Source organism: Oncorhynchus keta, chromosome 15, assembly GCF_023373465.1.
Source record: "Oncorhynchus keta strain PuntledgeMale-10-30-2019 chromosome 15, Oket_V2, whole genome shotgun sequence".
NCBI classification, from domain to species: domain Eukaryota; kingdom Metazoa; phylum Chordata; class Actinopteri; order Salmoniformes; family Salmonidae; genus Oncorhynchus; species Oncorhynchus keta.
The window spans coordinates 40,158,624-40,173,532 of NC_068435.1; the positions used below are offsets into that span (position 1 = coordinate 40,158,624).

The 14,909-nt window shown below is 41.7% G+C and overlaps 1 long non-coding RNA gene across 1 annotated transcript in view; it reads right to left on the reverse strand.

The window, feature by feature from the left end:
- LOC127907657 (uncharacterized) overlaps window positions 1-14,909 on the reverse strand; it is a 49,733-nt gene that overhangs the window by 31,904 nt on the left and 2,920 nt on the right. Inside the window, exons 2-3 of the long non-coding RNA XR_008065382.1 lie at window positions 10,345-10,442; window positions 6,990-8,754 (exon numbers count right to left, since the gene is read on the reverse strand). This is a non-coding gene — a long non-coding RNA (uncharacterized LOC127907657). The remainder of the gene's footprint in view (window positions 1-6,989; window positions 8,755-10,344; window positions 10,443-14,909) is intronic.

The window sequence follows — 14,909 nt, forward strand, 5'->3', positions numbered from 1 at the left end:
ATAAGTTTGCTGAAAATAAACACAATTGACAGTGAGAGGATGTTTCTTTTTTTGCTGAGTTTATATTGTCTTGTATATGAGGGATGGTTGGTTGAGTTTAAATTTAATCTAGGCCAACAAGTTATTAATATGTTGGATTCACATCTCCATCTCAGCCAAAAATCTAAGCAGAAGAATAGGACTAAATCAAATCACATTTATTCGTTTTGATTTAGTCTTATTCTTTTAAATAATTTTTTAAGACGTGAATACAACATATCAATCATATTGAATTGTGAACGCAACCAAATATCAACATTTGAAGGAGATATCTTCTGCTTTGAAAGTATATACAGTGCATTCGGAAAGTATTCAGACAACATTTTGTTACGTTACTGCCTTATTATAAAATGTATAAAATTGTTTTATTCCCTCATCAATCTACACACAAAACTCCATTATGACAAAGCAAAAACGGGTTTTTAGATTTTTTCTCTCTCAAATTTATGAAAAATAAAAAACAGAAATAAGTATTCAGACCCTTTACTCAGTACTTTGTTGAAGCACTTTGGCAGCAATCACAGTCTCGAGTCTTCTTGAGTATGATGCTACAAGCTTGCCACACCTGTATTTGGGGAGTTTCTCCCATTCTTCTCTGCAGATCCTCTTCAAGCTCTGTCAGGTTGGATGGGGAGCATTGCTGCACAGCTATTTTCAGGTCTCTCCAGAGATGTTCGATCGGGTTCAAGTACGGGCTCTGGCTGGGCCACTCAAGGACATTCAGAGACTTGTCCTGAAGCCACTCCTGCATTGTCTTTGCTGTGTGTTTAGTGTCATTGTCCTGTTGGAAGGTGAACCTTCGCCCCAGTCTGAGGTCCTGAGCAGGTTTTTATTAAGGATCTCTCTGTACTTTGCTCCGTTCATCTTTCCCTCAATCCTGACTAGTCTCCCAGTCCCTGCCGCTGAAAACATACCCACAGCATGATGCAGCCATCACCATGCTTCACTGTAGGGATGGTGCCAGGTTTCCTCCAGAAGTGATGCTTGGCATTCAGGTCAAAGAGTTCAATCTTGTTTTCATCATACCAGAGAATCTTGTTTCTCGTGGTCAGAGTCCTTTTAGGAGCTTTTTTGGCAAACTCCAAGCGGGTTGTCATATGCATTTTACTGAGGAGTGGCTTCTGTCTGGTCACTCTACCATAAAGGCCTTATTGGTGGAGTGCTGCAGAGATGGTTGTCCTTCTGGACGGTTCTCCCATCTCCACTGAGGAACTCTGGAGCGCTGTCAGAGTGACCATCGGGTTCTTGGTCACCTCCCTGACCAAAGACCTTCTCCCCCGGTCCTCTGTGGCTCAGTTGGTAGAGCATGGCGCTTGTAACGCCAGGGTAGTGGGTTTGATTCCCGGGGCCACCCATACGTAGAATGTATGCACACATGACTGTAAGTCGCTTTGGATAAAAGCGTCAGCTAAATGGCATATATTATTATTATTATATTATTGCTCAGTTTGGCCGAGTGGCCAGCTCTAGGAAGAGTCTTGGTGTTTCCAAACTTCTTCCATTTAAGAATGAGGGAGGCCACTGTTCTTGGGGACCTTCAATGCTGCAGAAATGTTTTGGTAACCCTTCCCCAGATCTGTGCCTCGACACAATCCTGTCTTGGAGCTCTACAGACAATTCCTTCGACCTCATGATGGTGTACTTTGGGCAAATCAGATGTCAATGTAGCCGACATAAACACAACCTGGTATCTATTTCTAAACTTCCAAAGATCCATTCAACCATGGCTGAATGATTGTATACCTAGCCACAGGTAGAAATGATGGTGTCTTTTGTTGGGTAAATCAGATGTAGCCTACATAAACCCAACCTCACTCTGAATTGACTTTCACATACAGCTTGTGTCAGAAAAGATACAGATGTTACTTCAACTCTTCAATGTTATTTAGGTAGTCTACACAGATTAATATGGAGGCTGATCAATATCTAAATGTGTTGACATGATGGTTCTGCTGAATCAAACACTGCTCGTTTCTAAAGCTACGCAGGGTACATAGAGGTAGGCATCTGGATGGTAGACCTATTCTCACTGAAGTGTACTACACCTCATAAAAATACGTATCATCAAATACGAAATTCAGCATCATTTCAGCCACCCACAGGATGAAAAATATGTTCTGTTTCTACATGGGATTTTCAACACAATTTCAATGTGTACATAGTTCTGATAATCATGTTGAAATTGATTGATGTAACAACCTGTTAGTAAGGTTAAGGCACTGTATTTATTTAACTTGAAGTTTTACCCTCATTTCAATGTTAACAACACTGGTTGAAATGAGATGAAAACACTACTGGTTCATGACTTTTTTCAAATCCAATGTATCTTCCACGTTGATTCCACATCACAATACATTGGCAAATTACGTTAAAACAACATTGATTCAACCAGTGTGTGCCCAGTGTGTAGAGACCAATAAACAATTGGTGTCGCACTGCCAAGTCAAAAGGTTGCAGTCTCAAACACTGCTATATATTATGACACTATGCAATGTCATATTAGATTTTTTTCACAGTGTAACTAGACGCTTTATTCACATTAGTGGATAAAGAGCTTGTGCACAGTTTTACCCGCAACAACAACAGGTCTTTCTCTCCATTTCCTCTTTCTTTCTCTGTCTGCCAGCCAGCCTGCATACCTGCCTGCATATTTTTATTTAACCTTTAACTAGGCAAGTGAGTTAAGAACAAATTCTTATTTACAATGACGGCCTACACCGGCCAAACCCGGACGACGCTGGTCCCATTGTGCGCTGCCCCATGGGACTCACAATCACAGCCAGTTGTGATACAGCCTGGATTTGAACCGGAGTGTCTGTAGTGACCCCTCTAGCACTGAGATGCAGTGCCTAGGACCACTGCACCACTCAGAGCCCCATACCTGCCTGCCTACATGCATGACTGTGTGTGTCTTACTCCCATCTCCCAGTCTCCACTCCCTCTCTGAAATCGAGGACAGAATTACCCATGTCCCCGGATACGTGTTCCCATCAACCCAGATCAATATCAGACTAATGTAGCGTCACAAAACTGGTCACCTCTCTTACCCCCTCATATCACAGACATGTCCCTGAGAGGGAGAGAGAAAGAGGGAAATAGGGAGACACACAAAGTAAAAGTTGTCTGCTCAACGAACCAACATGGCAGCTGAGTCGCCAGACTCAACATTTTAATATGGGATAGCCCTGGGAATGCTGTTTTCACACCAGCCATAGTCCCATTACTCCGTCACTTCTCTAAAAGGTCCCACTGCAATGGGAAGGGAACAGGAGTTTATTCATATAGAGGGAAATCGACTGCAATGTCGCTACAGTACTATGTTTCTATCATCTATAAGTCTCAGAGTTCGAGCAGCAGTTATGTAAATAATTCATTCAAACTTTTCAAAATAACTTGCCTGGAGACAGTGCTGCCTTTCCAGGTGTTTTAAGTATATTATACACATAGGCTACTCTGAATCTTAGAATCTTATCATGGTACAATGTCATTTATACATTCATCCATCAGAATTAGGCCTTAAGAGAAGAGATCCAGTCAGCCAGTTGTGGGAGCCCATCAACTCAATACCAACAGTTATCATCATGCAGTCCCTGCAATAACATAATAACAACCCCTAAGCGTCCTGGGGTACGTAGGGGTATTGGAGTTTAAAGCACCATCAATATTAACACATTCGATTACAGTCCTATCTCCACTAATCCTGTAGTGCTGGGCTTGAGAAAGCCCCTCTAGGTTAAATTAGCCTAACATCTATTGATGTAATGTGTTATCCTCAATGCTGTAGACACATTGCTTAAGGCAGGTTACAGACAAGAGTATTGCCAACCAGAGCGGGTCAATCCAGAATACGTTGATTTATCAGAGCATGAATCAAACTGAGGGCTCCGGTCAGTATCAATCAGAATCAAGAGGGATGGGTGAGGGTGGGGGTAAAAGTGATGTAGGCTAATGGATATTAGATAGGGTTGAGGGTTTGATTAGGGATAAGAGGGAAGGGGGTAAGGTGTAGCGCATAAGGTTAATGGAAGAGTTTACAGGGGTGAGGTGTAAGGTTGAGGAAAAAGGTCAAGGGTGAGGGAAGGGTTAAGAAGATCCACTCTGCATTCAAATCTTTCCCATCATCTTGACAGGTTGGTTGAGTGATAGAGCAACCTGATACATTAGAATGCCATGTCTTTAATCTTATACAAGTATAGGCATTAAAATTCTAATTTAAACACCATAAAGGAAAACTGATTGAAAAGATAGCTCCCCCCAAAATCAGTCTGTCAAATGTTTTGGGGTGGCAGCTTGGTAGCCTAGAGATTAGATAGACAGGCCAACAATTGGAGAGTTGTCAGTTTAAATGCAGAGTCTGATGGAATATGAGCCAAACACCAGAAGCTGAATCGGAGTTGTGTCCATATTCCAAGCCCATCTGTTGTGTCAATCCTGCTAAATCCATTAGTACAACTCTACAGGCCTCAATCGAAAATTAATGGGAAAGATTGGCAACATAAAATTCCATGGAGATGAACTATCCCTCCAATGGATCATGATGACAGCTAGCACCACAGTTAAAATACCTAGGGGGATCATGGGTGGATGGATCTATCTGGGGGCAAACCAGGGAAGGGGGACATGGCCACAGCACCTCGAGTCTTTAAAAACATTTTCAGACGACTCACCACTTTGTCGCCTAGTAACCGGCAAACTCCACACAGCACCTACTGTATTTCCCGGACTAGCTATCCAGCGTGCCATGCATACTTATATCCCTCTTTGGCCAATCACGTCGCCCCATTAATAACACAGAACTCCCTTACTGACCTCCAGTCTGGGCACAAAAGTCAACAAATACTTTCTCCAGTAGCGTCATTAACTCAATACTGGCTTCCCCTAGCAGAGAGAAAGAGGAGAGGAGGGAGAGGGAGGGACAAGAAAAACAGACATAGCCTATGATTACTGAGTCATAACCATGCAGGGGCGATGATAAGTGGGCTAAGGCCCGAAAAACATTGGCAGTTGAAAGTCCATGCTAGCATAATGGCCTTATATGTCAATATTTCAAACACTGGTAGACTCTTTGATCGTTTGAAATGCATAAGAATGACCCAACATACATTTTCAGGGTTTCAAAACACTCACAGGCAGTGATTAAAAACGCTTACAAGGCCTTACAACTATGACAACACTGCTTTATAGTTACTAATGGTTTTCAATGGCCAGATCTTCTATATATCAAACATTTTAAAGATGAATTGCCTTGTGGACTATTGGCAGCTAATACAGAGTTCTGCAAAAAGGCCCTAGAACCTTTGGGAACTATCTATAGATTTTCTGAAGAATATTGAACCGCCCCCTAGACATTTTCACCAGTTATCTACAGTGTCACTGTTGACGGGGCAAGAAGTTACAGGCAAAATTACTATCACATCACAACATGGTTTGTTGGAGAGATCATTTTCTAAAAATGCTGGGTGGGTGCTGAAAGATAAGAGTTAGCGAGGTGTATATGAAGACTCTTAATGTGTAATAACGCCCTTCCAAAGATTCCAAAGCCCTGCTTATCATTTCAGGGCGTTGGCATCTCAACACTCAATCTGTTTTGGAAATGATTAATGTTTTTCCTGAGCACATTTCAGAAGTCACTCCTTTTTTTAGGCTGCGGTCTGAGCCGCAGTGTTCTTCGCTCCTGATCCTGGAGATCCATTGTGTGTTCAGGCTTTTGTTCCAGCCCAACACTAACATTGGTGAATCAACTAATTATTTAACAATCAAGCCCTTGATTAGTTCAATCTGTTTCATTATTGTTAGGCTGGAACAAAAACCTGCAAAACCCTTGTGGGTCTCAAGTAGGCATACCAGGAATTCAGTTCCCTGGTCTACTACGGTCATTACATTCTTGATGCAGCCATAACATTACACCCATGTGACCATGTCATATGGTCCAATAGTTACGGCAACCACAGTGTAATATCCCGAGTGATCAGAAAGAGGAATGGTGACTGATGCAAGTGCACTGAGATGCCTTTGGCAGTTATCAGGTGTTAAAACAGATGTGTCCTACATGTCTACTGCCTTCCCTCTCACTTTCATTAGGCAGCTCACACTCCAAGTGGTGCCACTTTCTGAACCTCAGTGTGATGTCTCTCGGACTCCAACCATGCATTTCACTTTGTTCTGTAATGCTACTGTGACCCAACCCGTTGCTATAGAAGACATGACAATGGATCTGCAAACTCTGGGGCAACTCTGATTTCCCTCAAGTCAATGGAAACTTGAATACTCTTGTGACTGACATGGCACACCAATTCTAATGTACTAAGTAGGCTTAGCAACTCTTTTCTCTTGTTGTGCCTGATATGGGGTGTTTTCAACTCTATTTATGTACTAGGCCTACTGAAGTTATACAAACTATGTATGCATTCTATGCATCAACCCTTGTATATGAACGTAAACAAAAAAATGTGTATTGACTTTCACAGTACACGGTAGAATTTACAACACAGAAGCACAGAGGTGCAGAGAGAAACTCGTGGCCATTATACAGTGGGCAATATGGCAATACATCTCATCCCTGTTGTCCTGAATATATCCCTTGATATTTTCTCAGGAGCCAATGTGAAGCATACACGGTTTCAAGGTCAACACCAGTAAGGGATTAAATTAGTCCTCCAATGTTGTGATGTTGGCACACAGACAAACTTGACCTGGCTAAAATGATGTGACAGGGATACAGCAAGCAGCGTTTGTTTCCCTGGCCTTCCTTGATGTCAGCGCTTTTGGGACCAGTGGCTGTGCAACGTGAACGTTGGAAATCAGCAGAAATCAACGGCAGCCGTTCACAGCACTTCAGCATTACTGAAGAAACTACAGGTATGACTGTGCTGCCTTCACCACAACGATCATCTACCGTTTATCGTAAACTTTAACAAAGAAAAGCACAAACGTTGAAAATGTTCACGTACCTGTCTGTCCTGACTTTGAATTGCTGTCTCCTCCTCAATTAGCTAATTTAGGTTTCGGCCCACACTACAGCAACAACAGAAAAAAGCACACGACACGACACTGACATCAGCAGGTCGATATTGTTACTTCAGTTGAAAAACAAAAGACTACATTTTCTATAGACCCCTTCCTGCGTTTACAAACATTGCCGCACGGGGGCGATGCGCGCAAATTGGTGGCAGAACAAGGAGGAGTTCATATAGAACGTCTGCAAAAATAGCCTCGATTTACATGTTGCTCATGCTACATGAGTGCATTTCACACTACTTTTGGATTATTTTTGGATTTTAAGGCTCGTATGAATGTCCTGCTTAATATAATGTTTGTGTCGTCATCGCAAAACAGCTGCATTATTCTTTAAAAAAAACGTCCAACTTCAACGGTAAAATTGTAAGCGTATGAGAACATAATTGTAAGCGTATGAGAACCCCAAAAAGTACATTTAAGCTATGTTGAATGGGCACAGATGGCGATATCTTTCTTACTGCCGACAAGAGTCACTGACATCAGTGTAACGTGTACTGGAAAGGGCCTATAGATATACAAGGAGTATACAAAACATTAAGAACACCTGCTCTTTCAACCTGGTCTCAGAGCATTTCGTATTATTCTGTATGTAAATCTGAGATACTACATTTAGTATGATATGTTACGTTTTGTATGGTATGTATTAGTTTGTGACTGTCCATCACCCATTTCGTATTATATATTACTAATGTGCGAAACGTACAATATATGATATGCAACTATGACACAGTAAAGGTTTCTTTTCAATGTCACCAAAATTAAATTTTGCATTGCCATTCATTTATTTCCCTAACGTAACCTAAGATCCTCATTTGCCCATTATCTACAGATGCATTTCAGACCTCTGGGTCAATGTATATGTTTACACAACACCATGACAGAGAGAGAGAGGAAGTCAGTCTATCTGTCAGTTGCTGTCATTATCAGCAAGCAAACAGTAGCTGAGCCCCTGTTCTGTGGAATGGGAGGAACTCAGAGCATGGGCTACAGTGTTGATACATGCCACTATGCACTCACAGATTGCATCCTTAATGGCACCCTATTCTTTATATAGTGTACTACTTGGTCAAAAGTATTGCACTAAATAGGGAGGCAGCCACAAACAGCACACACTCTCCTAAACACACACATGTACACACATACCTATGTGCTTATGTAGGCCAATGAACGTTGAATGGCTTATTAACACATAGCTTTCAATAGAATAACATCAGTTGTTTTATTTCAAGCCTGTCTCACTCACAGACAAACAAAACAAAAAACAGTATAGGCCTACATACATTGTAGTATAGCAGCGGGTGGCAACAGGTGACCAAAACCAGCCGTGAGTGATTTTCTTGGGCCCCCCAAGGTTTTTAGTAAAAAGGAATTCAGCAAAAAAATCTGTTTAATTACTGAAATCTGTTCCCAAGTATTCGCACACACAAAAAAAAGAGACATAATTATGTGATTGTGTCTTAATGTAATCAAGGTATAAAATTATTGTTCTTTTCAAATACAATCTTTTTTGGGGCTTAGTTGTGATCCATTTGCAATTTTGCAGACTATTCTGGCTATAGACGCAGTTGGGGTTAGCGCTGTAGCGCTTGGTCTACTAGACGCCTCCCAGGTAACTTTCAGCACAGTTCACATGGCTGTTGACCTGGTCCCGGTCGCAGGTGGAAAACCTCTGGATGTTGTAGTGGGAGAGGGCATCACCTGGTGAAAGGGGTTCAGGTTTGAATTTAATTGAATTGTTGATCAATCGGGTTGAGTTGAATTGAGTTTAGATTGATTGTGAATTTAATTGAACTGTGAATCATTTTGAATCCTGATGTATCATTCAACATAACCCACAATAGAATAAGCAGAAACAATCAACCATTTTGCTTTCTATTGCTGTGAAAAATACCATAATATATTACAAATGAGTCATTCATGAATCCACCAATAAAGTGGGCAGCTCTGATTTCTATGTCACCTGCCCCCGCCATCTTAAAGTTGAAGATGTGGAGCGTGTATCGGTCTTACTCTGAGGGTGTTTCTCAAAATAAATACTACTGTGCTCCGAGCACACAAATTGGAGCATGGGAGGGTCAGCGTATGAGTCCAAATCAAAGTATGCGAAACAGAGCACAGAGGGCACTTCTCGAATGCCTACTCTGTTTACACATATTTTGAATCTTGCATCAATTCAAGATTCAACGGAAAGGATGCAAAGAAATATGACGTAACCACGTAAAAAAAATGATGTAAAAGGTATTGAAATCACGGTGGCCATTATTTGAGCTGAAGCGAGAAAAATACACGACTTTGGAATGACATGTTGCCTATTCACATAAATATCACATTTACATAAGTATTCAGAGCCTTTACTCAGTACTTTGTTGAAGCATCTTTGGCAGCAATCACAGCCTCGAGTCTTCTTGGGTATGACGCTACAAGCTTGCCATACCTGTATTTGGGGAGTTTATCAGATTCTTCTCTGCAAATCCTCTCAAGCTCTGTCAGGTTGGATGAGGAGTGTCACTGCACAGCTATTTTCAGGTCTCTCCAAAGATGTTAGATCGGGTTTAAGTCTGGTCTCTGGCTGGGCCACTCAAGGACATTCAGAGATAGGCCCCGAAGCCACTCCTAGGTTGTCTTGGCTGTGTGCTTAGGGTCATTGTCCTGTTGCAAGGTGAACCTTCACCCTAGTCTGAGGGCCTGAGCCCTCTGGAGCAGGTTTTCATCAAGGATCTCTCTGTACTTTGGCCGTTCATCTTTCCCTCGATACTGGCTAGTCTCTCAGTCTCTGCCCCTGAAAAACATCCCACAGCATGATGTTTCCCAGGTGATGAGCGGTGCCTGGTTTCCTCCAGACGTGACGCTTGGTATTCAGGCCAAAGAGTTCAATCTTGGTTTCATCAGACCAGTGCCTTTTGGCGTACTCCAAGCAGGCTGTCATGTACCTTTTACTGAGGAGTGATTGGTGGAGTGCTGCAGAGATGGTTGTCCTTCTAGAAGGTTCTACCATCTCCACAGAGGAACTCTGGAGTTCTGTCAGAGTGACCATTGGGTTCTTGGTCACCTCCCTGACCAAGGACCTTCTCCCCAAATTGCTCAAAGTCCTCCATGTCCACCCTCAGATCTGTCTTCCTACCCTGGACAGGTGATGCAGGGTCTCCAAACCGGCAACCCAATTTAGTAAACCACTAATTATAAACTAACAAGTAATGGATTTAGTAAGGACTTTACAGTCAGTGGTGAACATAACTTACACATATCTGGTGCAGTACAACCCAGTCCACATCAATAAAAAGCCCTTACCCCAGCCAGTGGTCTCCTGCAGCATGCTCAAAGCCATTCTTGTAGTGGTCCAAGTCTCTGTAGAAGTTCACAGACCCATCCATTTGTCTCTGGAAGAACTGGGAAACAAACACAAATCACAGTCTTCACTTTACCCCGTCCCCTCTGTTCTCTCTCTCTGTTTCCTCTCACTGTTCTCTCTCTCCATCTGTCTCTCATTCTCACAGTCCATTTCACTCCGTCCGTGTCCATGTCACAGTAGGCATAGACAGCAGACGTGGGGCCAGCAGGGGAGATGGTAAACACTCCACTGTGGATGAAGCTATTGTCATATACCTCTGAGCAGTCCTGAGGCTGGTTCTGAGAGACCACAGTCATAGAGAAGAGCAGCACCAAAAGCGTAAAGCCCTGCCATACACATACACAGGTGTAAAGTGTGTGGCAAAAACTACTCTTGGTATATGACAGTTCGGTACCTTGTTATTTGGCAAAACAAGACTTGAATCAACAAGCAACATTGCATACATAGAGCATAATGTCTAAAATGGACTGTTAAACTGATTTCCTGTCTGTCTCTCTCCCTCTCCTTTTCTTACACACACACACACACACTCATCTTCCCTGAGTTTTTGGAGCTATTGTGTAGCAGGGCTTTAAGTGACTGCAGGACTGCAGGACAACAAAGAGAGCCCAAGGATAACAGCGTGGGAACTGGAAAAGGTGTTTCTGACTTCTAAAGCATCAATTTTGAAACTAAATGGGGAGTGAAGGGTGAGGGAGTTTGACCTAGGTCCAATTTTAGAGTTTTTAAAAGATGATAACAGAGACTTTCTAGGCCTACATAAGACATGTCTAGAAAAGTCTAAAAACGTCTACACACTTTCTATATGAATCACCTAAGTAGGTCTAGCTCATTCTGAAAAATAGGCCTAGTTTCAGTGATTGGACCAGATGGAGACCATGCAGATGCAGATGAATGATAGATGACAATAAACAAGAGAGCGAGAGAACTGATACATTTTTAAACTTCTGATTTCAACTATATGTATGTAGGGGGAAAAAAGTTGAGGAAATCATGGTATCTATTTACCAGGTCAGGTTAGGCAAGTGGCTAGCAATTAGATATTCTATCCCAATGGCACTACTTTCCACGCAAACGTTTGTCGTTTCAGCAACATGGAGAGCGAACAGAGGCTCATGAATGTGATCAGAGAAAGGCTGTGGGAAATCAGAAAATTGGAGTTTGAGAACATGAGGCTGAGGAGTTGGAAACAAGTTACGAAAGAATGCTACCCACCCCTACATTAGTGGCTGAATACGAAAGTGACTCAATGCTTTACATTTTCCTATTCTCCCCATTTCTTTTGTTTGTGGCCTGATGTGAAGAGAATATGTCATCAGGGGCATGGAATGAACCTGAAATTGGCCCTGGCATTTCTAACACACTGATTCAGAGAGCAGCGTCATGACTGTGAGAAGATATTCCATCTTCCAGTCCTTGGTCCATCATCACCCAGGGCCAGGACATTTTAATGTGACCAGGGTGCAGATAGAGAGTTGGAATAACCCTCTGACGGAGGCACGGTGGACAGCATAATGTGAAATGTGACATTTCTTTTGTTGTTTTGTTCATCCCGTCCCTCATCCGTATAGCCTAGGATTGATAGGAGCGCAACGTTACCCTCTTGTGAGGGTTCACTGTATTTCAGAGGAGGCTTATTGTCATGCATGTGGCCAACATTGTCTATTTGCATTTTTTGAACAAATACCAATAGTAATTTTCACACAATACCTTTTGCATAGCCACCAAATACAAATTATTATTTAAAAATGTCCCTCATCTCTATTTTTATTTCATCATCTCATTTTATATTAGGCCTAGTGTATCTAGAAGTATAATATCTAGGCCTACAGTAACCATAAGAAAGTGTCACGCCCTGACCGTAGAGAGCGTTTTATGTCTCTATTTTGGTTTGGTCAGGGTGTGATTTGGGTGGGCAGTCTATGTTCTATGATTTTCTATTTCTATGTGTTTTGCCGGGTGTGGTTCTCAATCAGAGGCAGCTGTCTATCGTTGTCTCTGATTGAGAACCATACTTAGGTACCCTTTTCCCCCACCTGTTTTGTGGGAAGTTAACGTTGTCTTTGTTCAGGGAACCTAGCACAAAGCTTCCCGCTTTGGTTTTTTGGTCTTTGTTTTGTCAGCGGCATTTTTTTAATAAAGAGAAAATGTACGCTTACCCTGCTGCACTTTGGTCCAGTCCTTCAGCCAGCCGTGACAGAAAGGCCCATTTATTGGGTAACAGTCTGAGGCAGATATGGATTTTTAAGTTTATTAAAGGCTCAAGGTGTTCAGTAAATGCAGCTTGTACATTTCAGATAGGGCTACCATTCGCCCTTCTCTCTGTCTGGGGAGACCGCCATGGTATGAGTGGGGTTTGGAGCCCAGGGCAATGAAAACGGTCACCAGCCAGAAGTCTAACCACATTGCATGGTTTGTTGGGGGGGGCGGCAGAAGCCACTCACAGGTAGGCTAGCAGGTATAACAAGTTTAAAAGCTAAAACTCTTAACAGATGTAGCCTGAGTTGGTCAAATAATGTGACATAACATTGAAATTGTAAGAAAATAATGGGGTGTAAAATCTTGTGATGGAAATGTCATACATTTGCTTTTCTTAAAACTAATTTCTGTGTTCTATTCATGTGCTGTTCTATAAACCAATTTCTATGGTCATGCGAGTCGCTGACTGAACGAACCATCACTATCAGTAGCTGCAATTTGACAGTACGCCCAGACCTTGTTTTGAGAACAAAAGATATCTCCGTGTCAAGGTCTCAGCTTAAGAAGGCACATCTGTTGACTGAAATGCATTCCAGGTGACTACCTCATGAAGCTGGTTGAGAGAATGCTAATGGTGTGCAGAGCTGTCAAGGTAAAGGGTGGCTACTTTGAAAAATCTAAAATATACAATATATTTTGATTTGTTTAACACTTTTTTGGTTACTACATGATTCCATATGTGTTATTTCATAGTTTTGATGTATTCACTATTATTCTACAATGTAGAAAATAGTGAAAATTAAGAAAAACCCTTGAATGAGTAGGTGTTCTAAAACGTTTGACTGGTACTGTAAAAACAACACTTTTTTCAGGTGAGATCAGAATTTCTTGAAGTACATAAACGTGTACCACAGGGGTCGGTTTTGGTACCTATTCTCTTCACTATTTATATAAACACCATTGGTCAATCTGTTAAAAATGGTCATTTTAATCTATATGCGGATGATACTATTATGTATGCTATTGCCCCGACTGTTGATCTGGCTGTATCAAAACTACAGTCAGATTTTATAGCTATGCAGGAATCCCTTGTGTCACGCCCTGACCTGAGAGATCCTTTTTATGTCTCTATTTTGGTTTGGTCAGGGCGTGAGTTGGGGTGGGCATTCTATGTTTTTCTATTTCTATGTGTTTGGCCGGGTGTGGTTCTCAATCGGAGGCAGCTGTCTACCGTCGTCTCTGATTGAGAACCATACTTAGGTAGCTCTTGCCCACATGGGTTTTGTGGGTAGTTGTTTTCCGTATCAGTGTTTGCACCTTGCGGGACTGTTTCGGTTTCATTTATTCTCTTGTTATTTTTGTATTTAGCGTTCAATTAATAAATATGAACACTTACCATGCTGCACCTTGGTTCTCTCCTTCCAACAGCCATTACACCGTGCTGATTTAAAACTTGTGCTTAATACAGGCAAAACCAAATGATGTACATGGTGTTTTCAAACTCTCTGAAGAATATTTCAGATGAAGTATATATTCACTCATGAGATGGTTCTCCAATCAAACATTTTCCTGCATATACATATTTATTTGAACCTTTATTTAACTAGGCAAGTCAGTTAAGAACAAATTCTTATTTACAATAATGGCCTGCAAAAGGGCAACGGCGGGGAGGGGGCTCGGATAAAATATATATAGGACCTAACACGCATCACGACGAGAGACACCACAATACTACATAAAGAGAGACCTAAGACAACAACAGCATGGCAGCAACACATGACAACAACATGGTAGCAACACCACATGACAACATGGCAGAAACACATGAACATACAGCATGGTAGCAACATCACATGACAACAACATGGCAGGAACACGAACATACAGCATAGTAGCAACATTTGGATTGATATGGATTTGATGTTTAAAAAACATCTAGATGAGCTGGTTAAGAAGCTAAGATTTAAAGTTGGCTTGCTCTACAGAAACAGACTGTGCCTTTCTCTAAGCAAAATATTTTAGCTGGTAAGTAACTGATTATAGTTAGTTTTTTTGTAGTTGGATTACATGTAATCAGTTACTCCCCAATCCTGGTTTAGGGTCCCATGGGAAACATGGACAGAAACTACAGATCCTACTACACTGTCATAATATCACAATACCCCTCAGTTTACATTAGCACAGTGTCTTGTATGTAGGCATATGCATGGTACATGCACACTGGTAGCCTACTTAAACGTAACAAAATAGGAGATTGGTTATGTGATTGAGACAGTAGCCTATTGGCCATCTGACTACTCAATAA